The following is a 27,840-nucleotide window of genomic DNA, read 5'->3' on the forward strand; positions in this document are numbered from 1 at the left end:
TGATGGTCAGAGTTGGATTCAGCCATGTTGTCGATCTTCTGTACAAACAAACAGGCGGAAGCGAACATTCTTAAAACGCAGTGACTCAAGACTTGAACTCACAACCCTAAGGCCCGACAGTCACATGCTTGTTAAAGCTTTATCAGCCCAGTCCATCTCAGAGAGGAGATTAAAAAGCCGGGCGACCTCATTATTTTCAGTAGTTTTACTTTTCTTTTTTACTGGCAATGGTGGTTGATGATTAATGAACGCTGATTGCGTACGGATCTTTCTTGACCTCCATTTACATTCCTAATTGGGCTGGGGGCGCAGACAACTTGCTCACCCGGAGAGAAAGAGAGTGTGTTGCAACGACTGCAGCGCCATCCTGCGCATAAGGAATTCATAGTAATGTTTGCAAGGAAGAGAGACCCACCGTGCTCAAGGGGCAGTGGCGGTACCTGAAAGTGGAGACCTGCACTTCAGGGGGTTGGACTAGATGACCCTGGGCGTGCCCTTCCAACTCGACTCCCTAACAATACCCACCCCGGCGTGGCTTACCCCTTAGCAAACATGTTAACGGCAGAGGCCCGGATTGCGCGTTACGCGCGACCCGGAGCGCCCCGGGGTGGGGCTGGAAGCGCCGGGCGGGGGCGCCGCCTCGGTGGATCGTCTCCCTCGCCCTCTTCGCCGGCTCCTCCTCCTCTGGTCCGGGTCCCAGGCGAGGGCGGGGGCGCACATGGAGGCGGGTCCCTGAGCCAACTGCGCCCTGGAGGCGGCGGAGGCGGCAGCAGGCGAGCGCGGCAGCCGGCTGGCGGCATGCGGCGGGCGGGACAAAGGAGGACGGCCGAGCCCAGTTCCTGCGGGAGATCGGAGACCCGGAGCGACCGAGGAGGCATCGCCAGCCTCGCCTCTGCTCGCCAAAGCGCAGATCTGCGATCCGGTTTGGCCGAGCGTCCCTCTCCTCGATCGCTCTCGCCGGATCGTGCCCGGCTCCTGAGCTGCTCAAGGTGAGAAGGTGAGGGAGAGGCTCTGGGTTAAACCTCTGGTATCTGTCGGCTGCATCTCCCATAAACCTGATCCGGCGGCTGGGTAGGTGATCTTGTAGAAACACGCGCACCTTTCCCTCTGCGCCGCGGAACCTTTCCCCCCACCTCCCCAAGGGTCGGGCTCAACTCTACAACCCGTGAAGAATATATATGTATATATGGAGAGAGAGCGCGTGCAAGTGTGTGAGAGTGTCATTGAACATGTGCAGAGTGCCTTTTGCAACCCCGGTGAGAATCGGCGACTCCTTATGGGGTTTTTAAGGGGGCGGCTCCCAGCAACACCTTTCATGTGGAAGAGCTGGACTTATGAGGGCATTCAAGTTTCTTACGTTGAGTCGGATTGTGGGTCCACCGTTGCTTTCTCTGTCTGCCTGTGACTCTCCAAGGCATGGAGCGGTGGGCGTCTTTTTGCCACCCTCGCTGCCAGAGATGTTAAAACGGGAGACTGCCAGAGATTTGAGCCTGACGCCACATATAAATCATGTGCTCTGCCCCCGAGGTATGTACATGTATTTAGGAGGCGAAAGGCTACACGAATTCCTGTGCACGTTTACAGGCGGCTGAACTCCGTGGCATTTATTTCTGAACAAGCGTGCTCCAGATTGTGCAAAGTGGGACTAATTGTGCATAGCAGCGCATTGTTAGAACGGTGCCCCACAAACAGTTTGTACCCTCTGGTTTTATTTGGATCTTCTTAATGCCCGCGCATCCCCAGGTACAGAGGTTAGAAAAACCTGCAGCCCGAGCTCCGACTATCACCTGGTTTTAGATAACCAGAATGCAGCTCAGGGACATGGAGAGTCACACTGACCAGGAAGTAAGCCCCATTGGACTCTGTGGGATTTTCTTTTGAGTACATGTGCATAGGATTCTACTGTCAATGAGTTAAAGGCCATATAAATAGTCAGGTAGCGATTTATTTAACCATTTGCTGTTCCTAACATGTGTGGAACCAGCAATAGAATGTGGCTGTGCATACTGTATTTTTCACTCTATAAGACGCACCAGACCACAAGACGCACCTAGTTTTTGGAGGAGGAAAACAAGAAAAAAAATATTCTAAATCTCAGAAGCCAGAACAGCAAGAGGGATCGCTGTGCTGTGAAAGCAGCGATCCCTCTTGCTCTTCTGGCTTCTGGGATAGCTGTGCAGGCTGCATTCGCTCCATAAGACGCACACACATTTCCCCTTACTATTTAGGAGGGGAAAAGTGAGTCTTATAGAGCAAAAAATACGGTACCCACATTTCAGCAAGGTTTTGGTTCAGGGTTCCAGCCTGCTAGCCCTCCTCCAGGACACTCCATTTCACCTACACCCAGTTTTCCTTTTCCAACTCGGCGTTCTCTACCAACTGAGCAATCTTGGTCCTCACTGATGTTCAGGTCCTCAGGATGTTCCCCTGAGCATGCTCGTACTCCCTTTGTGTTCCTCAGTGGCCCTGTTTTGGTACAGTCCTGTCGGTACGCACCACCTGAGCTTGTTATTGGAGGGAGTGATTTATTGCTGCCATTCCAGAAACACCTTCTTGCCCATTTCCTGCGGTTACAGAGAGTGGCCACCAAGAACACCTCACTTGATCACCTTGCGGTTCAGGTTTGCTACCTGCAGAATACCCTTCCAAAGACATTGTCCATGGGGCGACCTCTTGACCAAAGACCAGCACAATCCTCCTCTCGCACATCCACAGCCGGATGTTGCAAATGACAGTGCTCAGTTTACCTGGCTGCGATCTGTGCTCAGGCTATTGCAACCTCCATTTTACGCACAATCTTAGTGCCTTGGGGTGAGTTTCTATTGTGACTTCACTGTAGGGACCCAGATGGAGCGACTGATTCCAGGTTTGGGGGATGGGGAGCAGACGAGGGTGAGGCTTCTACAGTTTGGGGCTGAGAGATCAGCCTGGCTTCTAATCTGATGAAGGTGCAGGAAACCCTGGAGCAAAAGGAGTGAGTCAGTTTCTCCAGTCACAGGCAAAGGGAAAAGCCCCCAGCTCTGCAGGGTTCCGGGTGACGCCTGATTCCTGAGCAGATGGCAAAATCAGGAGGCTTTCTGGACAAAGGGCACTTCCACACACTCCACCTGTCTGTTGAACAGTTATCCTGATTTGTTCGCAGGGAGGTTAGACGACGTCGTGTCAAACAAGTGTTATTTCACATGTTTGCATTTTGCTTTCCTTGTTGCAAAAGGTCCGATATTTTCAGCAAGCGGGTTTGTCGTTCAAGGCACACCCACCCAGTTCAACTCTGATTGCGCAATCCCGAATTTGCCAGTACAGTGGTGCCTTGGGTTACATACGCTTCAGTGTACATACGCTTCAGGTTACAGACTACACTAACCCAGAAATAGTACCTCGGGTTAAGAACTTTGCTTCAGGATGAGACCAGAAATTGTGCTCTGGTGGTGCGGCAGCAGCAGGAGGCCCCATTGGCTGAAGTGGTACCTCAGGTTAAGAACAGTTTCAGGTTAAGAACGGACCTCCGGACAGTTTCAGGTTAAGAACTTAACCCGAGGTACCACTGTATGGGATTGAAAATTGTGACAATCCAGAAGGGCTCACAGAGAACCGGTGTGTGTGTGTGTGTGTGTGTGTGTGCGGCGGCGACTGCCTTACACCGCGTCACACCATTGGTCCGTTTACCTCAGTAATGGCTGCACTGATTGGCAGCAGCTCTGCAGAGAGTCTTTCCCCAGTCGTACCTGGGAGGTTCCATTGAGGATTGAGCCTTCTGGGGCCTTCTGAAGTAAAGCAGATGTTCTACCACTCAACTACAGACCTTCTCCTTGTCACCCACCAGGTGTGCTAGGTTAGAAATGGGAAAGGTGTGCCCTATGTACGAGACAAGGAAGCTTTATACTGGGGAGATGAAATATGGAGGATCTGTCAGCAATTGCCTTTCCATACAGAGACAGCTGGGAGAGGAAATCCTTGGCACATGTGTGCATGTGTGTGCGCGTGTGTACACAAGACAGGTGGCTTTGTTGCCAGGTGCCTTTGCACTCATGCGCTTAGCAGGCAAATGATGGGGAACTTCCAGCTCCCTGAGCCTCATGTTTCAAAGGGAACCCACTGGGTGAAAAGCTGCATCCGCACCCTGGGAGGTTTCATGGAATTTGGGGTCCTGCTCTCGGAGGAAGTCACGCCTAGTGGTTAGAGCAGTGTTGTGCCAAATCTCCGGTGCCTAAGGGACCCTTTGTTTTCATCTGAAGCAGAATGGGAAGTGTGTTCTGGGTGAGCGGATTTAAATTGCTGCGGGGACAAAAACCGCCATTTTAAATAGATGCCTTCTGAAGGAACTGGCAAAGGTATGGCAGTAGCAGCTGTAGCTTCAAACAGGTGGCTTTAAAAGAGGATCAGACATTCATGAAGAAGGAGGGGGGGGTTACCAACTATTTTTTAGCTGTGGAGACTGTAGAGAATCTCCAGGTGCTGGAGGACTGAATGCGGCCCTCCAGGGCTTTTTATCTGGCCCTTGGAATGCTCTGCAGGCCCCGCCTTTCACCGGCCCTTCTCTCCCACCTGAGCTGTTTTCCCCTGGCTAGATTGCATCCCTGAACTCTGATAATGCTTGTCTGGATGGGAGACCAAGGGGGGGGGGTGTGCTACAGAGAAACTAGACTGATGCTCCGCCCACTTGCCTCTGGCCCCACCCACCATGGACATGTGATCCTTGCCAGGTTGCCCCAAAGGGAATGCATCCCTTGGTTTGAATGCCACTTACTGGAGAGTAGCAACCAAAGAGGACCGCTGTGCTGACGTCCTGCATGTTCGCCTTTCAGAGCACATCTGGTTGGCCACTATGTGAAGCCGGATTCTGGGCTAGATCGATGTTTGGGGTTCTTCTTAATGGGATGATTTAAATCCCTTCCCCCTTTTCTCTTTTTTAATGCACATACTCTCCTGAACATGCGTGCATCCAAGCTGGTGGTTTATATAACCACAGAATTATTTCAGCTTGCAGCCAAGCAGAGCGTTTATAGGGCCTAGGACCATAGTCCAAAAACCTTTGGTCGTGCACGACCCCTGCGGCGGTGAATTATATCTGCGTAGAGATAATGCGCAGGTTTCTGATAAGCTTTTGCTGCGCAGCTGCAAAGATGTGCAAAGTGAGATAAACGTGTTGCTTGGAAGCCGAGGGTGCGATTCTGGAGTTGCATCGTGGAGAAGAAGGAAGTCTGGTTGGACTCAGTGAGGTGAATCTGAGGGACGGGAGGCCCTGTTTCTCTCAGAGACAGATGGCTAGCTTGTGTCCTTCAGATGTTGTTGGACTACAACTCCCATCATCGTGGCTGTTGGCCACGCTGGCTAGGGATGATGGGGGTTGGAGGCCAATAACATCTTGAGAGCTGCAGGTTTGGAGGTCCACAGGTCCACAGCTCAGTGGTAGAGCATTTTCCTTGCATGCAGAAGGTCCCAGATTCAATTCCTGGCATCTCTAGGTAAGGACTCTGGGAGGAGCACGTGCTGAAACCCTGGAGAGCCTCTGCCAATCCATGTAGACAATACTGAGCTGGGTGGGCCAATGGACTGATTCGGTATGAGGCAGTTTCTAATGCACCTTATATCTCATATTTTTAAGTAAAGGGCCACTCTGTTCTGGTTGGCAGTCTAAATCGGGGTGGGGACTTATCTGAATCAGATAAATGCTGGAGATGCAATGAGGTAGAGCAGGCATGTCCAAAGTCCGTTTCGGGGGCCTAATCCGGCTCCTGTGGCACTTTATCCCCTGGGGTAAAACCCTAAAAAAAGCTCAACAACTTCAATCCTAAAAAAACAACATTGGTCGGCATGTTCACTTCATCAAATCTGGCCCTCTTTGAAAGAAGTTTGGGCACCCCTGAGGTAGAAGGTATGTTCTTTCACACATGGTGGACCTGTAAAAGGGTAAAAGAGTATTGGGAAATAATTTATAGTGAATTGAAAAAAATGCTTAAAAGTACTTTTAAAAAAACCACACACACCCAGAGGCCTTTTTGTTGAGGATAATTCAGATGGAAATTCCCAGGTGTCAAAAAAGGTTATCTATGTATGCCACTACTGCGGCCTGTGTTTTGTTAGCCCCAAAATGAAAAATGAGCGAGGTCCCAACTAAAGAAGAATGGCAACTTAAGTTGATGGAATATGCGCAGCTTGCGGACCTAACATACAGAATAAGAGAACAAGAAGAACATACGTTTCAAAAAGATTGGAAAATGTTTATTGAATATATGGGGAGGGGGGAATTGTGTACACTTGAAACGTGGGCAGCATTAAATTCGACAGTGTAAATAAGTTTTGATGGATGTAATAATGGAATACTAAATGGTTTAGTTTATACAAAATATGCAGGGATTTATGTTATGCAAAATGAACCATGGAAAGAGAACCAAGGGAAGTTTTTGAAATTTTGTTGTTGTTGTTGTTGTCGTTTAGTCGTGTCCGACTCTTCGTGACCCCATGGACCAGAGCACGCCAGGCACTCCTGTCTTCCACTTTGATATTTTAAGGTTATTTAAATATGTGTCAAGTGCAGACCTTCATCCCTTTCCTGTCTGGCCCCTGGGACTCTTCCCAAGCCATGCCCTTCGCTGCCTGTGCGCCATGCCCTCCTGCAATGCTGCTGCCCGACTGGATGGATGATGGTGATTTGAGTGTCTTTGTAAACCAAAGATTTATATGTGGCTTGGGTATAGCCCACTGTACAAAGGCCAGAGTCGTATTTGTGGCTTTTACTATTGTTCCCTCTGGCCCCTGAAGGGCTGTCTACAAGGACATGGGTCCCTGGACCTGAAAATAGTTGCCCACTGCTGGTCTAAATGCTTTATAAGCAGGTGGGGGCATAGCTGTCAACTTTTCCCTTTTCTTGCGAGGAATCCTATTCGGAATAAGGGAATTTCCCTTAAAAAAAGGGAAACATTGACAGCTATGGGGGGGGGGGACACCTTTGGCCCTCCAGCTGCTGCTGAACTATGACTCCCATCAGCCACAGCATACATGACCCAACTGTCAGGGATGATGGGAGTTGTAGTTCCGCAACGTCTGGAGGACCAAAGGTTTCTCACACCTGGTTTATAGTTTGCCTGACAATTCTAACAAGCTGGGATGGCTCTGTCGGTAGAGCATGAGGCTCTTGATCTCAGGACTGTGGGTTCAAGCCCCATATTGTGCAAAAAGACTCCTGCACCTCAGGGGTTGGACTGGATGACCCTCAGGGTCCCTTCCAGTTCTGCAAATCTGTGGAATCTGTGGTTCTAACCTGTTGCAACATATGTAGTGCTTGATCTCAAAAGGGCTTTGTTTTGGCACAATACCTGAGCCTGCCATCAGTCAGATCTTTGGCTGCGGTTCTGTAGTTAATTGCCTTTTATTGATATGTTTACCCAGGAGCAGGTCCCATTGAAACATTACTGCCGTGTAGACGTGTAGAGAATTAGACTGTTGCCTTTGGGGCACTTTTTGTTTCATTCCAATGTCATTAGTTGCCTTAAAGAACTCTTGCGAAAATGGATATTGAAATGTTACAATAAATATATATCCTTACAGCATGTATGTAAAAAATTGTAAAACATCGCACTTTGAAAATATATACAGCACATCTATCTCTCTCTATCTGCATTTAAAACAGCTGCATATAAACATCTGAATATATTTTATTCAGGTTTATGTGCAGCCGCAGCAGGTACTGTTAACACTCCAATGGCTTGACTTCGCCCCCAAGGTGTATTCCTCCATTGTCTCTCAAGAGTCAGACAGATGCCAATGGGGGTGTGCATCCCCACAGGGATCTAAACCACAAAGCCTCTTGGGCTTGCTGATCAGAAGGTCGGTGGTTTGAATCCCCACAATGGAATGAGCTCCCATTGCTCGGTCCCTGCTCCTGCCAACCTAGCAGTTCGAAAGCACACCAGTGCAAGTAGATAAACAGGTACCGCTGCAGCGGGAAGGTAAATGGCGTTTCTGTGCGCTCTGGTTTCCGTCACGGTGTCCCATTGCACCAGAAACAGTTTAGTCTTGCTGGCCACATGACCAGGAAAGCTGTCTGTAGACAAACACTGGCGTGGCCTGAAAGCCAGATGAGCGCCGCAACCCCATAGTCGCCTTTGACTCAACTTAACTGCCCAGAGGTCCTTTACATTTACCTTTATGTCCCCACATATATGTGAACAATATCCCTTTAAAATAGAAACACTCCATCATCTTTGTCCTTAAAAGAGGTTGCTGGCTACCCCACCCCCTCACCCCAAAAAGCCTTATTTTCATCATGAAGGTTGCTGTTCTCCAACTATAATGGGAGACTCCCATGTGAAATGAAACACAGTGAAGAAGGGGCTGATTCAATATGGCAATGCGTAGCAGCGGCCGCTGTGCTTGTTTGGCATCCCTTTCCGCTTTAATTGAAGCATCAGATGATAGTAATTGTGTTACCTGCTCCCTGGACCCCTGTTGTTTACATCCCGACCCACTCAGCGCACACTTGGGCATGTGGACGTGCATTTGCCAACTCATCTGACGGAGTGGGCTCCAGTCCATGTGGATTTACGCCACAGTAAATCTTCTAGCCTTTAGGTGTCGCAAATCCCTTTATATGCTTGCCAAGTCAGGGCTGCGCTTTGCGGAGTGGCCCGCAGAAAGCCTTGCCACGTTTTGTTCTTGCTGCAACAGACCGAACGGGCTCACCCTTTGGGGGAAACTGCCCAAATTTTATATAGCTTGTTGGCCAGATGAAGTGGCATGGAGGGATGGAGAGAGAGGGATTTTGAGAGAGAGGATGCTATAGAATCCTGCAAACTCTTTTACCATGGGTCAATGGTCCTGGGTACAAAAAAGGGTTCATTATACGATATGATACGTCTTTATTGCCATTGTCCCATACAGAACAACGAAAGTGAAAAAATCTACATCAGACATTCAAAAACAAACAAGCCTGCTATCCCAGCCTGGTTAACCCACTAAAAAGTCTGATACCCCATAATTAAATACAATATACTCCCACAGAGACTACCTTACACTGCGTTTAAAACCAAAATCGCATTTGGGTAAAAACTGTTTCTCAGGCGGCTAGTCCTAGTCTTTATAACCCTGTACCTTCTTCCAGAAGGCAGAAGCTGAACAAGATAATTTCCGGGGTGCGTACTATCCATGCAGTGTTGGAAATTCTCCAGGTGCCAGCTAAGTTTTGGGACTGGCACAGGTCCAATTGTGATTTCTGGGTGCCAGCTTCACGACTGACATCTGACTGGCCCTTACTGCTTTCTTAAGCAGGTAGGCAGAAGAGCTCATTTATTGCATTTACAGTGGTACCTCGGGTTACATACACTTCAGGTTACATACGCTTCAGGTTACAGACTCCTCTAACCCAGAAATATTACCTCAGGTTAAGAACTTTGCTTCAGGGTGAGAACAGAAATCGTGCTCCGGCGGCATTCAGTTATCTAAGAACCTCCCTGTGCTGCTGCAGGTGGTGCTAGTCAGACACAGGTTTCCCACCTCATTGAGGACTAGTGGCTTGACTAAGTATATTTGTATTTTATTTTTGAGGGCATTGCTTTATCACTTTTGTGTTTGTCTCCCCTGGGCTCTTCCGGGTGGAAGACGGGGACATAAATTTGCTAATAACCACTATCACTATCTCTGTGGAAATTTGGAACCAAGTGATAGGAACTGTTAGCATCGAAGTCAGCTCTCTCAGGATTGGGGGGGGGGGGGGAGGCACCGTTAGGGCAATAGTTTGGAGCAGTGGACCAGGGTGCCACACTGCAAAGAGAAGGTGGGCTTCCGAATTCAGTGGAATTTAGAATGAGGCTGCGTATACACTATACATTTGGAAGCACATTGTTAGCCACAAAGAACCAATTGTGAAATTGTAGAGTTGGATGGGACCCTATGGGTCATCTAGTCCAACCGCCGCAACACAGGAATCCTGGGAACTGTAGTTTAATGCTGCTGGCTCTGTGAGAGGTAAACTGCAGTTCCCATAATTCTTTTTTTTTTTTTTTTTTTTTTGAGGGTGTGTACATCAAGAAAGCTGGACCATAAAGATCACCGAAGAATTGATGCTTTTGAATTATGGTGCTGGAGGAGACTCTTGAGAGTCCCATGGACTGCAAGAAGATCAAACCTACCCATTCTTAAGGAAATCAGCCCTGAGTGCTCACTGGAAGGACAGATCCTGAAGCTGAGGCTCCAATACTTTGGCCACCTCATGAGAAGAGAAGACTCCCTGGAAAAGACCCTGATGTTGGGAAAGATGGAGGCCACAAGGAGAAGGGGACGACAGAGGACGAGATGGCTGGATAGTGTTCTTGAAGCTACCAGCATGAGTTTGACCAAACTGCAGGAGGCAGTGGAAGACAGGAGTCCATGAGGTCACGAAGAGTCGGACACGACTAAGCGACTAAACAACAACACATCGAATATTTTTAAAATGCATGATGTCTATGCACTAGGTTCTTCCACCCCAGATGCCCATTAAGTCCAGAATCTAAACCTTCCTGTCCGCACCTATGGGTGCTGTTCTTCTTCTTCTTAATTGCTAAAAGGCAAATGGGGCAGGGAGGCGAAAGGAGGGCACTGACTCTTTGTGCATAGATGTCCATTGAGTTTGCTTGCTTACCGGGCTCTCATTCCGCCTGGAAGGAAGTGTACATTGTGTTGGAAAGGGACAATGGACACGAGACAGTTTGCGGACTGCTCCCCTTTTCTCGGAAAGTGACTCATCAGCCTCCTCTCTGGGAAAAGCCTGTGCCAGTTTTCAAAAGTTTCTAAACAGTTGGGTCTCAACATAACCACCCAAAAAAGGGGGCCGGGGCGGGCGGTGGCATTGTAAATCTCGTCTCTACAATTCCCAAAGTTCCCTGGGAAGCGGGAGCAGTAAACCACTATTCCTCAGCTACAATTCCCAGAACGACTTAACCATTAATTCGCCTTTTCAGGGAACGCTGGGAACTGTAGCTCTGTGAGGAGAATCGGGGTCTGCTGACAACTCACAATACAGTGGTACCTCAGGTTACATACACTTCAGGTTACATACTCTTCAGGTTACAGATTCTGCTAACCCAGAAATATTGCTTCAGGTTAAGAACTTTGCTTCAGGATGAGAACAGAAATCGTGCTCTGGCAGCGCGGCGGCAATCGGAGGCCCCATTAGCTAAAGTGGTGCTTCAGGTTAAGAACAGTTTCGGGTTAAGTATGGACCTCCGGAACGAATTAAGTCCTTAACCTGAGGTACCACGGTAGTGCCATTATCAAACAGGATTTCTTGGGAGGAAGCTGTGAGTGCTTCAAGTAGTAAAATACTTCTTTAAATGCATAGTGCAGAAGGGGCCTGGCATTCAGAGTTCCCATAATTATGTGTTGGGGATGAAATGGACCGTACCCCCACGATCACAACTTGATTTCCAGCAGGGGAACTGTGTGAGTCTGCTGCTACAACATCAACAGTCTTGCAGCACCTGAACAACTAATACATTTTTTTGTGACATGCGTCCAGGATGGGGGGGGGGGAGGTTGGTAGCCCCGTGGATGTTGCTGGACTCCCATCAACCGCTGACCAGCAGGGCCAGTGGTCAGAAAAGATGGGAGATGTAGTTCAGGAACATCTGTCAAAGTGTGGGGGAGAGGACTGATACACTATTATGATGGCTATTTTATTCTTAGGCTATCTGTCGGTGTGCTTTTCACCATCTTTTCATTAATGTTTTTATCATTGATGTTCTGTAATGTGTTTGTAATGTTGTACACCTCCCAGGATCTTTTGATAAAGGGTGGTGCAGTCGTACCTCGGGTTAAGTACTTAATTCGTTCCGGAGGTCCGTTCTTAACCTGAAACTGTTATTAACCTGAAGCACCACTTTAGCTAATGGGGCCTCCTGCTGCTGCCGCACCGCCGGAGCACAATTTCTGTTCTCATCCTGAAGCAAAGTTCTTAACACAAGGTACTGGGTTACTGGAGTCTGTAACCTGAAGCGTATGTTACCTGAAGCATATGTAACTGGAGGTACCACTGTATATAAATTGATGCTGATAATAATAATAATAATAATAATAATAATAATAATAATAATAATAATAATAAACGACAACAATAATAGTAATAATAATCTAAACCACCACAAGTGTCTCATCCTTGTCATGAGCCTTTTCTGCATTACAAACCCACCTCATGTGAAGTGTTCTCCTGAGTTGCTAGTGTTTAAACACAGGGCTGTGGGTGTAAACAGAGGCAGCAAAGTACAGACAGCGGCAATTACCGTTATTAATGTGTAGGTGTTGACACAACATTTGAGCACCGGCCTGCTAATTAGCACATGCAGTGTGATTTAAAACACCTTACCTGATTTCAAGCCGCAAGTGGGTTGGCAGAACAGATTTGTAGGTTTCACAACCTTGCTCTTGTGCCCCCGCCCTGGCCCATACCCAGCACACGCGGGACAAAAAATATTTTTGCTTGCTGCTGACGCAGAAATCTATATGCAGTGCAATAAATCCCTCCCTACTCTCTGTGCAGGAATGCACAAGCGCTTTACAACCTGGGGTGTGCCCAGAGAAAGCTATGCAGATGCCACACGCACAAAAGGGTGCGACTTTGGCAGCAAAGCTCAGCTCCTTGAGATGCTTCCCTTTTATACTTTCCCCCTGGTAAGTTTCTAGTTCTCATTGAGGCCAGCTTGATGCATGCAAGGCTTGTTCAGTCTTGGAAGCTGAAGGGGTGGCTGAATAAGATATCGAGAAGTCACAGAAGCAAGGCATTGTTGCTGCAGACCGTCCCTTGATATTTGTAGAAATGACGATGCAAAATACGGTGAAATAATGTCCTTAACGGGACGCGGGTGGTGCTGTGGGTTAAAGCCTCAGCGCCTAGGACTTGCCGATCGAAAGGTCGACGGTTCGAATCCCCGCGGCGGGGTGCGCTCCCGTTGCTCGGTCCCAGCGCCTGCCAACCTAGCAGTTCGAAAGCACCCCTGGGTGCAAGTAGATAAATAGGGACCGCTTACTAGCGGGAAGGTAAACGGCGTTCCGTGTGCTGCGCTGGCTCGCCAGATGCAGCTTGTCACGCTGGCCACGTGACCCGGAAGTGTCTCCGGACAGCGCTGGCCCCCGGCCTATAGAGTGAGATGGGCGCACAACCCTAGAGTCTGTCAAGACTGGCCCGTATGGGCAGGGGTACCTTTACCTTTAATGTCCTTAAATTGCATAATTTGTGCAGGTGGGCAAACCCAAGTTCTTTTCAGGTATAGTTTCTTTTATTATCATTCTTTTTTAGTGCATAGCAATACAGACAGCTTTTGGCACGGGGCGTGGGCGGCCGTGGGGGAAAAGTTGTGCAAGAAAGCTTTCAGAGTGGGATGTCTGGCTACATTTGATTCCCACCCCCTCTTATGTAATAAGGTTCTTTCGCAACTCTCTTGTGCAAAGAAACAGTAACTATGCATGCAGGAGCCTGTTTCTGCACACAGAGCAGATTTTTTAAAAAGGTATTTTTAAATCCTGTCCCTTGAAAATTTCTGATTTAAGAAATGAAAGCTTAAAAAAAAGGGTGCAGATCCTGTTGTCAGCAAATGAGGTGTATGTTGTGCACAGAGAGGCCAGGAAGGACGAGGTGGCCGAGTGGTTAAGGCGATGGACTGCTAATCCATTGTGCTCTGCATGCGTGGGTTCGAATCCCACCTTCGTCGTTGCGGAACTTTTTTGGGGAGGGAAAAGGCCGAAGCTCCAGAGAGACACAGTCGCACTGCGATCTGCGGGGCTCTCTGGATTGCAGCCAAAGTGCCTGGGGACCCCCATCAGCCCCAGGCAGTATGCCCAGAGAACAGGGGATGATGGGAGTTGTAGGCCAACAAGATCTGGAGTACCACAGCTACGGTTTGACAAAGCCCAGGAATGACTGTTCTAATAAACAAGTGTGTTTGGAGATAAGGTCAAGGCTGGTTACAGTGGGGGTTTTTTGGGTTTTTTAGGGGTGGCAAAGCTGTGTCTCCCCTTCCCGCCGTGGGCTTATCAGGTAGTGGCAGGTAGCAGCAATTGGCTTCCATCTTAATTTCCCACAGTGCCTAGGGTTGGTGCTACGTCAGGGGCATTGTGGGTAATTAAAATGGCTGCTAGGAGACTCCTGGCTGAAACCATGGAGCCACTGGCAGTCAGTCTTGGCAGTATTAGGTTGGATGAACCAACGGTTTGACTTACGTCTCAGTTCACAGTACATATTAACCAACTAGTGCGCACGTAAACATATTAAACGGTGTATATACAAAACATCCTGAATTATTTTTAGACCAATGGTCCCTACACTCTAAGGTGGAGCATCTTAAACAGTTTACACTAGACATATATCTTGCATGATCGATCTTCCACAGCCGGAAGCGTTTTGACCCAATCTCTTCTCCAGTGGCCAACCTAACCTGACTCGCAGGGGTGTTGTGTGGCTTAACCTGGGGGCAGGGAAATCTTGTAGTCCGCGCTGAGCTTTGTGGCAGAAGGTCGGGGTTGCAAAAATGTAATAAATAGATATGCCACAGTCGAAAAGAATTGAGTTCCCAGAATTGTTAACCTCTGTGTATGTTTGCAGGTTTCTGCTTGTAATAACAATGGATTCTTTTTGCAGTCATTATTTGGCACCCTGCATTTTAACCCTGGGAGAAGAGAGCAAGCCTTAACCTGAAAAGGGTGGCGCTCTCTTAAATAAACCATTGGTGTATGCTGCAATGAGTTGGCATAGCTTAGCCAAATCTCCACCCAGATCAACGTTTTGCATCGTTCTGGCCCATCTTTTGTGGCTTGTTGGTGGCCATATGAACACAAACACAAGAATCATATAATTGTACATTTGGAAGGGACCCTGAGCCTTTTCTAGTCCAACCCCCAGCAATGCAGGAATCTCAGCTGAAGCATCCATGACGGATGATCATTCAGCCTCTGCTTAAAAACCTCCAAGGAAGGAGAGTCTACAACTTCCCCTGGGAGCCTGTTCTATTGTCAAACAACTCTTGTGGTTAGAAAGTTCTTCCTGATGTTGAGTTGGAATCTCTTTTCTTGTAACTTGGATTCATTGGTTCGGGTCTCCAGAGCAGGAGAAAACAAGTTTGCTCCATCTTCCATGTGACAGCCCTTGAGATATTTGAAGATGGCTGTCGTATCTTCTCTCAGCCAGTGTGGTGTAGTGGCTAGGAGCGGTAGACTCGTAACCTGGTGAACCGGGTTTGCGTCTCCGCTCCTCCATATGCAGCTGCTGGGTGACCTTGGGCTAGTCACACTCCTTTGAAGTCTCTCAGCCCCACTCACTTCACAGAGTGTTTGTTGTGGGGGAGGAAGGGAAAGGAGAATATTAGCTGCTTTGAGACTCTTTCGGGTAGTGATAAAGCGGGATATCAAATCCAAACTCCTCCTCTTCTCCTCCTCCTCCTCCTCAGTCTCCTCTTTAGCAGGCTAAACATACCCAGCTCCCTCAACCATTCCTCATAAGTCTTGGCTTCCAGAACCTTTGAGGAACGCTTGAGGGAATTGAGAGCCCTGCAAGATCTGCCCAATGGCCCCTCTAATCCATCATCATGTTCTTGTGGCAGCCGGTCAGATTCCTCTGTAATTCAGAGGCACCGTGGAGGTAGAGCACATCCATTGTGGCCAGGAGCCATGGATAGCCTGATCCATGTTTTCCCCTCACCCTCTTTTTTCACAGCCATCCAAACTGGGGGTCCTGGCTGCCGCTTCTTGCAGAAGCAAATCCCCTAGGTCCTCTTCCTTCTTTCCAGCAAGCCCGCTCCATGAATAAGTCCTCTGTGCTTGTCTCCCACCTTTCGGACCGCCACTCCCTTCCCAATGAATGAGAAAAAAGGCGTGCTATGCTCTGTCTCTCTCTTGGTTTCCTCCTGTGTGCAAAGGCATCTGCCAATCCCATCCCTTCCCTTCCTCCTTTTGTGCCACCCGGCACCCTCTCACCAGACCGTTCCAACAAGAGGAGAGGAGGACCAGCTCTTCTTTTCCCTCCCCTCCCTTTCTTTTTTTCCAGCAGCCAACTCAGAAACAAGGAGCGGTTTGATTCTTTTTACGGGCAAGCTCTCTCTGGAGGACCACAGGCAGAGACGGCTGGCCAGGACGGAGTTGCGGCAGGCTTGCAGAATGCAGCTGTTGTAACCATCCTGTAACAGGGAGAAGGAAAGAGGACGGTTTTCCCCCACTCTGGAAGCTGGCTTGCTTTTTTCTTTTGTGTGTGTGTGTGTGCGAGTGTGAGTCCGCCTCTGGATTTCTGGCTTTTCTCTGAAAACTCAAGTGAATCGGAGATGTGAAGTTCCCCCGCCTTGCAGAGATTTATTTATTTTTTTGCATTGTGGATGGTCGACCCAATCTGGCGTGGAAATGCACCGGAGACAGCCTGGAACTGAAGGGTAATGGATCTTTCTCGTGCGAGGGAGTTTCTGGGAGGGTGGGCTTAACAAAGGGTTTTTATTTCATTTTAAACAGGGCCTAACAAAGGTGTTCTTATTTAGGAGAGAAAATGGTCCCAGTGGGGAGAGGCAACCCAACCTTTTGGAAATCTTCTCCTAAGATGCAGGGGGGTTCCGTCGCTCATTGGAACATCAAAGCCAGCAGTTTGAGGAGGCGGATCCTGTTCAGGATTTTCTGCGCCTTTCGTCTCCCCACCCATGCCCTGGCAACCATGTAGAGGGGTGGGTGTAGCTGGGCTTCTTCGTTCCGTAGGCTTGGGAGAATCTCCTTTGGAGAAATGGATCTGGTCCCAGGAGTAGATTGGAAACGGTAGAAGGAATGACCTCTCCATCTTCTCCAGGAAGGACTAGGCTGGGTGGGATCCAGTCTTCCAAGTACATAAGCTTAGAGCAGGGGTCGGCAACGTGCGGTCCATGGGCCGGATGCGGCCCGCGAAGACCGTTTTACTGGCCCAAGAGCTGCCCCTGAACTGGCACAGCACGGTGTGGGGACTTGCCAAGCGGCGCCAGAAATTGCATCTGCGCATGCGCATATACCAGAAATCACACCTGCGCATGTCCAGACGCCGTAAATCACTTCTCCGCAGGCACGATTTGCGTCGTCTGGACATGCGCAGAAGTGATTTCCAGTGCCTCGGACATGTGCAGACGCGATTTCTGGTGTCGCGCTGCGCCAGTCCAGCCCAACTCTGTGGGAGTGATCCGGCCCCTGGCCGGCAAACCTTGCCGACCCCTGGCTTAGAGCAACACTTATAATGTTCTTTTTAAAGGTGGTAGGGAATCTGTGGTCCTTCACACCTCTGGTCTCTCTCCATAATAGGCCACACCCCCTCTCCGGGAGACGCCCCTCACCATTCTTGCTTCACACACTCCTCAGGTGCTTTTGCCTGGCTGGAATCTGTCCTTCAGTTGCGATTATGCCTTTTGCTCGTCTGGGTGGAGGGTCATCTTTGCGCACACGTGTGTTTGTGTGTGTCTGTGGAAGCGTCTCTCCTTTGCATGGCTGTTCAGCGATCCATTGCCCCTCCCACTTCTGTCTCTGGCTCCACCCACCACTCACATGTGACACCCCCCCCCCAATGTTTCCCAAGAGTCCTTGAGCTGGAAAAGATTCCGCCCCATAGGGACCAATTCCACATTCACTTTCTGGGGAATCCTTCTCCCCTCGCAGGCTTAAAATTCAAGTGAAATTGGGGTTGGGGGCTAGAAGAGGAGAATTAACAGCTCTGCCTTATTGCTGGCTGGATTGCATGTGTTTTCTTAAGCCGCTCCCAAGGGAGGCTAGTTTGGAACTGGGAGCGTGAAAAGTCTTACACTAATAGGAACGCCCCCACCCTCCCCAGATATCTGGAGCAGAGGAAAAACTGCAGGGCTGGAATAAATTTGCCCAACTGAAAAGGAACATAGCAGTGAAAGGGTCTTCTCCTCCCCCCAAAATTAAAGTAGGCAACAGGGTATGGGGAATAAATTATGTCCAGGGTTAAAGAATGAGCGTTTCTCTCCCTTCTTCCCCCACACTTGCCAATTTCAATGGTTTATTTACAAAGCTGCCTGCTTCATGTGGTCTCAATTTTGAATGATTCATCCGAGCAGTTTGATTTTTCAAATGAGAGACGAGCCCATTAAACGAACACAATGACAGGACAGACTTTGGTTGCAGACAGGGAGAAAGTACAGTTCAGAGAGTTAAAAAAGGCAGGAATATGTGATGTCATCAAAAAAGAGTGCTTTTGAATGCACACAGAGTTGCCAAATATCTTGCCTTTTTAAACACACACACACACACACACACACACACACACAAATTTGTTCCGAAAAAGTAGAAAGACTTTAAAAGATTACTAAAGTGATAAATTGGTTATTGAAATTTCATGAAAGACAAGCACACACGGATAAAGAGAAAATCAGAAAAATGAAAGAAAGAAGAAAACTCCTATAATAAAATTAAACAAAAAACAACAACACAACCCCAAGTAGTACTGTAGTTCAGCACATTAGGAGTCTTTGGGTAAAGGTAAAGGACCCCTGACAGTTAAGTCCAGTCACAGACGACTCTGGGGTTGTGGTGCTCATCTCGCTTTACTGGCCGAGGGAGCCGGCGTTTGTCCACAGACAGTTTTTCCGGGTCATGTGGCCAGCATGACTAAGCCGCTTCTGGCGAAACCAGAGCAGCGCACAGAAACGCAGTTTACCTTCCCACCAGAGCGGTACCTATTTATCTACTTGCACTTTTTGGTGTGCTTTTGAACTGCTAGGATGGCAGGAGCTGGGACTGAGCAACGGGAGCTCACCCTGTCATGGGCATTCGAACCGCTGACCTTCTGATTGGCAAGCCCAAGAGTCTCAGTGGTTTAGACCACAGCGCCACCCGCGTCCCAAAGGAGTCTTTGGTTACAAAGCAAAATAATTTAATTGGAGAAGAGATTGTACTGTGGCAAAGACACTTCCAGTGCCTTTCTGGTAGCAGAAAAATTGGGTTTGATTCAGGAGCCCAATTTCTACCCAGCATAAGGGATACTGAGTTGTATAACTTCAACTTTCTCTAGGTTTGATCAAGTTGTGCTCCGTTGGAATAATGTAGCTAAATGGACTCTCCTCGTGTATTCCTGCTGTAAATAAAGAAGAGCTCTCTATGGGGGCTGATTTTTTTCACCCTGCTGTAAACTAGGGGGGGATCCTCCTCTGTTAAACCTCTGTCCCACCAACTCCTTATCCTGGTGTGAACCAGGTGTAATTCTGCTGGAGTCAAGGAACCAGGAAGGCTGTGTGCACATTACTGTTTATTCTGGCTTCAGTATGTTGTTCCCACCACTGGTGTTGGAAGCCATGTACAGTGGTACCTCAGGTTACAGACGCTTCAGGTTACAGACTCCACTAACCCAGAAATAGTACCTCAGGTTAAGAACTTTGCTTCAGGATGAGAACAGAAATTGTGCAGCGGCGGCACAGTGGCAGTGGGAGGCCCCATTAGCTAAAGTGGTACCTCAGGTTAAGAACAGTTTCAGGTTAAGAACGGACCTCCAGAACGAATTAAGTTCTTAACCCGAGGTACCACTTTACACATGACGTTAGCCGCAGACGTTCAATGCGTTTCCCCTCCAACCAGCTTCCATCCAATCTGAAAACGTAGGCCGTGTTCACTTTGCGGTTAAGCTGAGGTCTGTACGTTTGAGGCAGCCATTGCACATGAACAGAGGACAGCACATGCCCAGGTGACGGCTTCATGAATTCGGAGTTCATGGCATGGTGGTTTGCAGGGCTGAGGGGGAAACCAAACTGCTTGTGCGCACTGGATGAAGACATGCCTGCTCCCCTCCCAGTCTGGGGTGCTCAGCAGTGTTCAAATGCAACATGAAACGCAGCGCGAGGGAATGACCTCACTGTGTTTTTGTAGAATCATAGAGTTGGAAGGGACCCCAAGGGTCATCTAGTCCAACCCCCTGAAATGCAGGAATGTCTGCTAAAGCATCCATGAAAGATGGCCATCTACCAGTGTGTACATAGCCCAACTGTCTGGCTCCTTTTATTTTAAGCCTGGAGTAACACTTAGTGACCATCAGTGCAATTGACTTTCACTGGGCTCGTTCACCAGGAAACAACTAATATGAGCTCTCCTGAACTAGCGACTTACCCCTTCTTCACTCATTTGAAATCCTGGGATTTCACCTCTACTACCTCTTTTCGCTCTGGAATGAATCTTAAGGGCCTCTTTGCAATCATTCCTCTTTGGGGCATGTAAATTTGGAGTAACTCTGAAGGATAATTCCCCACTCACCTCTCCTCTCTCCCTTAACTCAGCTGAACTCGATCTGCCTCAAAGGTTGTGAGTGTTTGGCTTTGTGGTCACGATTCTCACTCTGCCTTTCATCTTGGAGTAATTCTAGAACTTGTGGACATCCAGGGAAACACAAGTGCTTGTTCACACAGCATAATTTGCTCCCGCAAGAGGTAGTGATGGCTACCAACCTGGATAGCTATAAAAGAGGATTAGAGGAATTCATGGAGGATCAGACTACCAGTGGCTGCTAGTCACAATGACTAAGCTCTGCCTCTGGCATTAGAGGAGACTGTATACCTCCGAATACCAGGTTCTAGGAATCACTTGTAGGAAGAGTGCTGTTGCACTTGCATCTTGCTTGTGGGCTTATTTCCACAGACAGCAGTTTGGCCACTATTGGGCCATTTGCCTGTTCCATCAGCATTCTCCTTATACTCTTAGGAAATCAGAAGTATCTGCTTTGCAGCTGATGAATACCACCGCTTTGTGACTCACCCTGGTGTAAGCCAAGAGTCAATGAGACAGATTCTGTTCTTCCCTATTTCCTCCTTTCATTTTCAACTTTGGGGTAAACTTTGGCTTTCAAGAAGAAGAAGAAGGAGATCTTTTTGTGGTCTGTGGACAAATCCCTCCCTTTATTCAGCTGCTAGGTGTGGGCTGGGAGTGGTGGCAGGAGGCCTGGGGAACCCAAACAGGACAACTTTAAACTAAATACTGAGAGGGAGGGAGACAATATCACAGACGACAGACAACCTGATATTAGAGATAATACCTTCATTGATATACAGGGAACTGAGGTGGTGCTCCAGAAACCTTCTGAATAAGGAAGCAGCTGGAGGGGATGGCTTATGGTCTCAGTTGTCTTTATACTAATGCCCAGAGAATGGGAAACAAGCAAGATGAATCTGAGCTCTTAATAGAGGATGGCAAATATGATCTAATAGGCAATACTGAAACCTGGTGGGATGAGACTCATGACTGGAATGTAGAAATTGAGGGGTATAACCTATTAAAAAGGAATAGACCAGACAGGAAAGGAGGAGAAGTAAAATTGTATGTAAAGGATGTGTACAGTTGTGAAGCAGTGTTAGAAACTGAGATATGAAAGCGGGGAGCTAAATGGCACCTTAAACCTAGGTAATGGGTACAACAACAGAATGTCTAGGCACACTTTTTTAATAGCAAGAATAAAAAGCTGAAAATGAACTGCAGCTAAAATAATATATTCATTTCTCACATGGTCTAGTCCTCATCTGAAGACTGCAAAAAACAAAGTCATGCTTTCCCTGTCTGTCCCCCTAATATTCTTAAGAGACTCTCTTCTCTAGTCTTCAGAGAGTGACTGGAAGTGGAGAGGCAGAAAAAGGTCCTCCTTTCCTTCCACTCTGCAGTTTTAATCTGAAATCTTAGGCGCAGTACTGCACCCAGAGCTCAGAAACTGCTCACGCTAATGAAATTCCTTGTCACAAAACGCGCCTAGAACAATGGGAGTTTCGAATGTTGTGAAGAGATCCATGAGGAGCTGGCAAATGTGGATGAGGTAACTGATAAGTGGATTTGTAGCTGGTTGACTGACCCGAACCCAAAGAGTGCTCACTAATGGTTCTTCATCATCCAGGAAAAAAGTGTCAAGTGGGGTGTCACAGGGTTCTGCCCTGGGACCAACGACTTGGCTGAAGGAATTGAGGCGATTTGCAGATGACGCCAAAGAGGGAGGGGTAGCTAATGCCACAGGAGACAGAATCAGGACTCAAGATGACCCTAACAGATCGTAAAACTGGGCCCAAACTAACAAAATAAATTCCAATAGTTCACAGTTCAGGAGTACACTTGAAACTGGCATTGCCCTGGATTGACAAGTGGCAATAGCTTTGGTCAAGAGTCTATGTGTGTGCAGGTTCTGCTGGTGTGCTGGCATCACGGCAGATTTTGTCACAATTATGTAGGCTGGTGAATCACACTGCCTAGGTAGATTTTTCAGGCCCCTGTCTCTATCTTTAGATGCCAGATAAAGACTTTATTGTTTTAATGTGCTTTTCAGTGTCACAATTTCAGAGAATTTGTCAGAGGCCTAAACAATAAGGATTAGTAGTGGGGGTGCTGTGCAGAATTGCCAGAATCTCGGATGCTGTTTTGCAAATAACAGGTCGCTAGCCCTCATTGATCATGGAAATAAAACTTGCTTGCTTGTTTGTTTTTAACCTGATGACAGTTTCATTTTGGTTCTTAGCTGCCTTGCCCTATTTGGGTTCAGAAAGTTGTGGTATTGATATTGCAGTCAGTAACTTGTCCATGGAACTCATTGCCACTGATGGGCAGGGGGACATGGCTCAGTTCTGTTGGGTTGGTGAAGCAGACCCCTGCAGAGAGCATGATCGTAGTTTCTGCTCATCGGTTGGTAAGTGGAGAGTTCAGTCCTGCTGGGTGTTGCTTCACAAGTATGCTCCATGCAAGAAATTCTGTGCTGAAGCAGACCCCACCTCTGCAGGTGCCAGGACCACCCACCTACCGGTCACCTGATGTTGTCGTGACTCCAGATGATTGATAAGTGGGTTGCTCCACCCACTTGGCAAAGTTATCTTCCAGGGTAGAGGGAGATAAAGATCTGGCCTGCTGGGCCAAAAATGTGTGCCCCCCCCCCCCCAATATATCAGATAAGCACCTATGATTGCATAGATACTGGCTCCCGTTTTTCAATTGAGAGAGAAGTGTGTTCTGCAAATCCTGAGGGGACTCTCTTTTCTTCTGTATTGCTTTGCCTTGAGTGATACTAGTGGCTGAGTGGCACTAATAAATACGGGTTTAAGATGCTCTGCTCCTGGCTTTAATAAAGCCCGGACTCGCAACTAGCAGATGCACAGTGTTTGCAGGTGATGGATTTTCCCATCATGCCTTGCTTCTAAACCTGCATGTGGCTTCTTGTTGGCTATTGTTGGAAGAAAGGCGATTAAGTGCATGGCAGCTCTTTCATAACGGCCTTAGGTCATGCCGGGAAACGCTGGAAATCCAGGATGCCCATTTTAAGAGCATTGTGTGGGCTTTTAAAGGGCTTTAAAGTGTTTTACTGAGCGGACCACATCTGGGAAGTGGCCAGAACCACTTGCTCCAGACGGGTTTGATGCTGACAGATAATTTTAAAGCAGCTGAATGTTTAGCTGGCATTGTGCTCTGAACACACACACACACACACACACACACACACACACACACTAAGTTTTGTTGGGGTAACACATGCAGTAAAATGAGGGGGCAGAGAGTGGATTATACCAGTTTAGGCTGCAAGCGGGGAGGATTCCCTTTTTCTTTTTCTTTTTTTAAAATGCTTCCCTGGATTTAAGAAAACCCAACAAACCACACACTCAGCACATCTGCATGCAAGTGGAAAAATAGTGTAGCTGGGATAGCTCGAGTCTGGAACATTTCTCACTGCTATCCTAGCCTTTTTGTGTTTTTAAATAGCAGATTGGTGTTGTTTTTTTTATAATGTGGACTCCTGCCTCCCTCAGCAACCAACCCCTCCTCTTCACCTGCAGGCTAAGGTGGCACAGTCTGTTCTACCACCTCGCTCCACTGCTTGTGGAGAAAGTTGTTTTTTTCGCATTACATTTATTACAAATTAGCGGAAGCAGGTGAACTGGTTGTTCCAGATTGAAAGTAATGTGCTGTGATGCGTGCATCTGTATGTATATAATCACTCAGAACAGTATATATTTTTAAGTGAGGCGACCACAGCCGTACATGGAATTTGGGTCATAGAATAAGAGAATTGTAGAGTTGGAAGGGACCTGGAGGATCATCTAGTCCAACCCCCTGCAATGCAGGAATATGCAGCTCACCCGTACAGGGATTGAACCCGCGACCAATGGTGTTATCAGCATCACACTCTAGCCAACTGAGCTATACTGTCGACGCTCAGGTTGTGAACGTGATCCATGCGGGAGGCAACCCGCAGCGCCGCATCTGCGCATATGCGCATGCGCGGGTTGCGATTCGGCGCTTCTGCGCATGTGCAAAGTGCAATTTAGTGCTTCTGCGCATGCGCGACCGCTGAAACCCGGAAATAACCCGTTCTGGTACTTCCAGGTTTCGGCGGGTCCGTAACCTGAAAAAACGCACCCTGAAGCATCTGTGACCCGAGGTATGACTGTATATGACAGATAGATTTGTACACAGGAAAAAAAAATCTAGTTTAGCAGGGGCAAAGAACAGGGGATGTAGGACTTTTTGTTGGGCAAATTGCATGGGGGGTGATGAGTCGCTGCTCTCCCACACCCTGATGTAAAAAGCACAGCTTTTGCGCATAGATGGCCCTTTAGAAATGATAAGAAGACAATCCTCTGGCAGTGCTGGCCGAACAACTGTTGCCCCTTCCCTGGCTGTTCCTTTTTTCCTAGCATTTCCTTTCCTCTGCAGTGAGAGGATGCTAACTAAAACCTCCTCGTTTCCTGCGTCCGGAAAGACGCATTTCCCTTCTCCATGGAAAAGGGTTGGAAGGATAGGATCCACGAAGGGGCTGTGGCTTGGAAGAGCCAAGTCGCATCTGCAGGGAGCCTGTCTCCAGTTTCTCCAATAAGTCCTTGACCGAGAGGGGCCAGCGGAATTGTTCCAGGTACGGATTCACCTTTCGGCCTTAACTAACCTTTCTGATTCTTCCCTGGGGTTCTATCTGGTGGCTCCAAGTTGCCGTACAAGCCTGGGCTGCAGCGCAGTGTGCCTGTACGGCCCTGAATAATGAGGACTAGCAACTTGTTATCTGCAAAACGGTATCTTTTATTCTGGCATTTCTGTGCAAAAGCCCCACCCCACAGTCGTTGCTTGTGGCTTGAGCCTCTGTTCAAAATGCAGAATCTTGCACCTATTCTTTGCTTCTGGGAGGGGGGTTCTGCCCCTGCGTTTTGCAGTTGCCAGCGACTTAACATTTTTACAGATAATACCAATCTGTGATATTTTTTGCCATGTAAAGTTATCTGGAGTGCCAGTGGGGGTGGAAAGGGGAGGCGTGTTTGTTTCATTTATGTGGAGGTTTATTTCAAGCTGCTCAGGGAAGGGTATATGATGCTCTGCTTACTCGGCTACTTTATTCTTAACAACAACCCAGTGAGGTAGGCAAGGCTGAAAGAGAGGGGCTAGCACAAAGTCACCAGTGAACCTCTTGTCTTGACTGACTTGGAATTTGAACCTGGGTCTCCTCAGTCCCAAGCTGGACGAGGAGCAAGAATTCAACAGGCAAAGTTTCTTACCGCATAGCATGTGGTTTGGACTTAGGTGAATATTGCAACAGGTTTCTTGAAGGAGGAACATTGTGTATAGCAGGGGTGGGGAATCTAAGGCCCTGGGGCCATACCTCTCAAGTCTTTTAGGCTGGTCCTTTCCCAGCCACACTCTCTCCTGACCCTTCTTCAAATCCTCCTCTGGTGTTTTTGCCTGACTGCGATGTGCTCTTGAACTATGTATGAAAATTCCACTTGCTTTTCTAGATACAGGCTAGAGATGGGTATGGGAATGTGTTTAGAAAGCAGCTGATCATACAAAGGCAAAATTAACTTTCGTTCCTCTTCCCGCCTTTGCCTCTCACCCTGCTCATCCCTGATGTGTGGCCCCCAGAAAGTTTTCCAGAGGTAAGGCGGCCCTCAGGCTGAGAAACTTGCTGCAAAACGGAAGAGAGCCCCCACCTTTTAAAGAAAACAAGCCGCAGCTTTTTATTGGAGCTCTGGGTTGAGCTTCCATTTTGATATTTTGAGGATCTATCCCATTCTCAGCTTGTCCCACTTGTTAGGAGCTGCTGCCTTCTGGAGTGTGAACCTCCAGGGAGCTGTCACCTCAACAAGCTCTTGTCACTGCAGAGCTGGCTAGATCACTCCAGGTTTCTAGGGCATAGCCCAGATTTGAGGAGGGCGGAGGGCCTGCTTGCATTGGTTGAAGAATGGCTGTGGGATGTTGTCGGATGAGGGTTGTCTCTGCTAATTGAGGACGCTGGACTTAAGAGTGTCATAAACACACACACACACATGTTGTCATGCACTCTGCTTGTAGGAAGGATGCCTGAACTGACTCTCCCTGTCGAGAGAATCTCTGAGCATGCGTAGAATTCATTAGGAAGCTGTATTATACTGAGTCATGCCAGTGGCTCATCTGGCTTAGTATTGTCTACACTGACTGGCAGAAGATTGTTTTCAAGCAGGGCTCCTGCCCAAACCTACCTGGAGATGCTAGGGATTGAATCTGGGAGTTTTAGCATGCTCTGCCTCTGAGTTTCCCCCTTCTCAGAACAAAAGTGCTGCTGTCCAAATAGGGACCTGTTCCCTCAGTTTAAAAGTCTGAATCTCTGCCCAAGCTCTTACCATCTTGCTTTATTTTCTTCTCCTTTGGAAAGCAGGGCTCTCTGGTACAGTGGTACCTCGGATTACATACGCTTCAGGTTACAGACACTTCAGGTTACAGACTCCGCTAATCCAGAAATATTACCTCGGGTTAAGAACTTTGCTTCAGGATGAGAACAGAAATCGCGCAGCGGCAGCAGCGGGAGGCCCCATTAGCTAAAATGGTGCTTCAGGTTAAGAACAGTTTCAGGTTAAGAACGCACCTCCGGAACGAATTAAATTCTTAACCCGAGGTACCACTGTATTTAATTCTTAAAACGAGAGGTGTTGGGGTTTACACCCCATAATTGATTATGACTACGTTCTACTACAGTACCTCATCTTCGAGACTGTTCCCAAAAGCCTGCTGTGTTGTCTGTAGACGGCGCAGTTTTGGCTACCTAAGGATCTTCGCAGTTTGCTTTCAGTGTATGGGATCATTATTATTATTTCTCATGGGCCAGGATGAGTTCCACCATTAGAAATAGGGTTCTGAGTATGATTGGGCCACTTAGAGATAATTTGAGAATTGTGTAGAAGCTGTTAATTGTATGGTGGGGGTGAGCACCCCAGAAACGTTTTCTGTTGTTCTCAAGGAAAGAGAAGCTTTTTTTTATTGAATGCTTTCCCTCTCTCCACTCCCAAAACATGGCTGTATCTCTCCTGGGAGCCTGGAATGGGGGGGGGGGGAGGCTGGCATTGAAATGCTGAAGATCAGCTGCAAGGCAGGCAGCTTTGCAGCCTGTCAAGGGAGAGGAGGGAACTATAGCTGGGAGGCGCCTGGCTCCGGCCTCCCCGGGGGACGTTGGCGTGCGGCCGGTTGGCGTTGGATATGCGCTGCTCCTCAGCTGGTCATGCATGCTCTGCCTCCCCTCCCTGTCATCGATATGATGAGCGTGTGGGGAGTGTAAGGAGGGGCTGAGAGAGAGTTTTTGGACAGGATCAAGACGGAGGCTTTTCTGGCCAAGGGGGTGGAGAGAGAAGGAGGAAGGAGACTCTGCAACATTGCACCGCTGCAGAGAAGAGAATGGGGGCAGGATAGCCTCTCACTCCACCCCAGCAAAGCTCCTGTGCACTAAATGACTGCAAAAACCTCAGGCAGGAATTCAACAGGTGTGGAGGGAGCCTTCCTGTTGAATTTCTGGCCCCTCGTTGTGGCTGCAAAGGCTTGAAAGCCTGAGGTGGGGGCAGCTGTAAGGTACCGGCTACGGGGTTGCCGTAGCAACCGCTGCACTCTTGCGGCCTACGTGCCTGCTGCTAA

General features: G+C 48.3%; 1 protein-coding gene and 1 non-coding gene across 5 annotated transcripts in view; both read left to right on the plus strand.

Annotated features, from left to right (window-relative positions):
* The first annotated feature begins 741 nt into the window (after nt 1-741).
* The window catches only part of ARHGEF15 (Rho guanine nucleotide exchange factor 15), a 56,642-nt gene continuing 29,543 nt past the window's right edge, over nt 742-27,840 (plus strand). The window contains exon 1 of one of the 4 annotated variants that reach the window (XM_077916937.1): nt 742-997. The gene's annotated coding sequence lies outside the window, so the exon portion shown is untranslated. Of the gene's footprint in view, nt 998-15,827; nt 16,383-24,660; nt 24,830-27,840 lie in introns of those variants that run through there. The other 3 variants (XM_028702519.2, XM_028702517.2, XM_028702518.2) reach the window with 3 other exon arrangements.
* On the plus strand, nt 13,598-13,679 carry TRNAS-GCU (transfer RNA serine (anticodon GCU)). The gene has a single exon. It is a non-coding gene; the product is annotated as a tRNA-Ser (tRNA).

The sequence above is a fragment of the Podarcis muralis genome, chromosome 13 (assembly GCF_964188315.1).
Source record: "Podarcis muralis chromosome 13, rPodMur119.hap1.1, whole genome shotgun sequence".
In the NCBI taxonomy this organism is placed as follows: Eukaryota; Metazoa; Chordata; class Lepidosauria; order Squamata; family Lacertidae; genus Podarcis; species Podarcis muralis.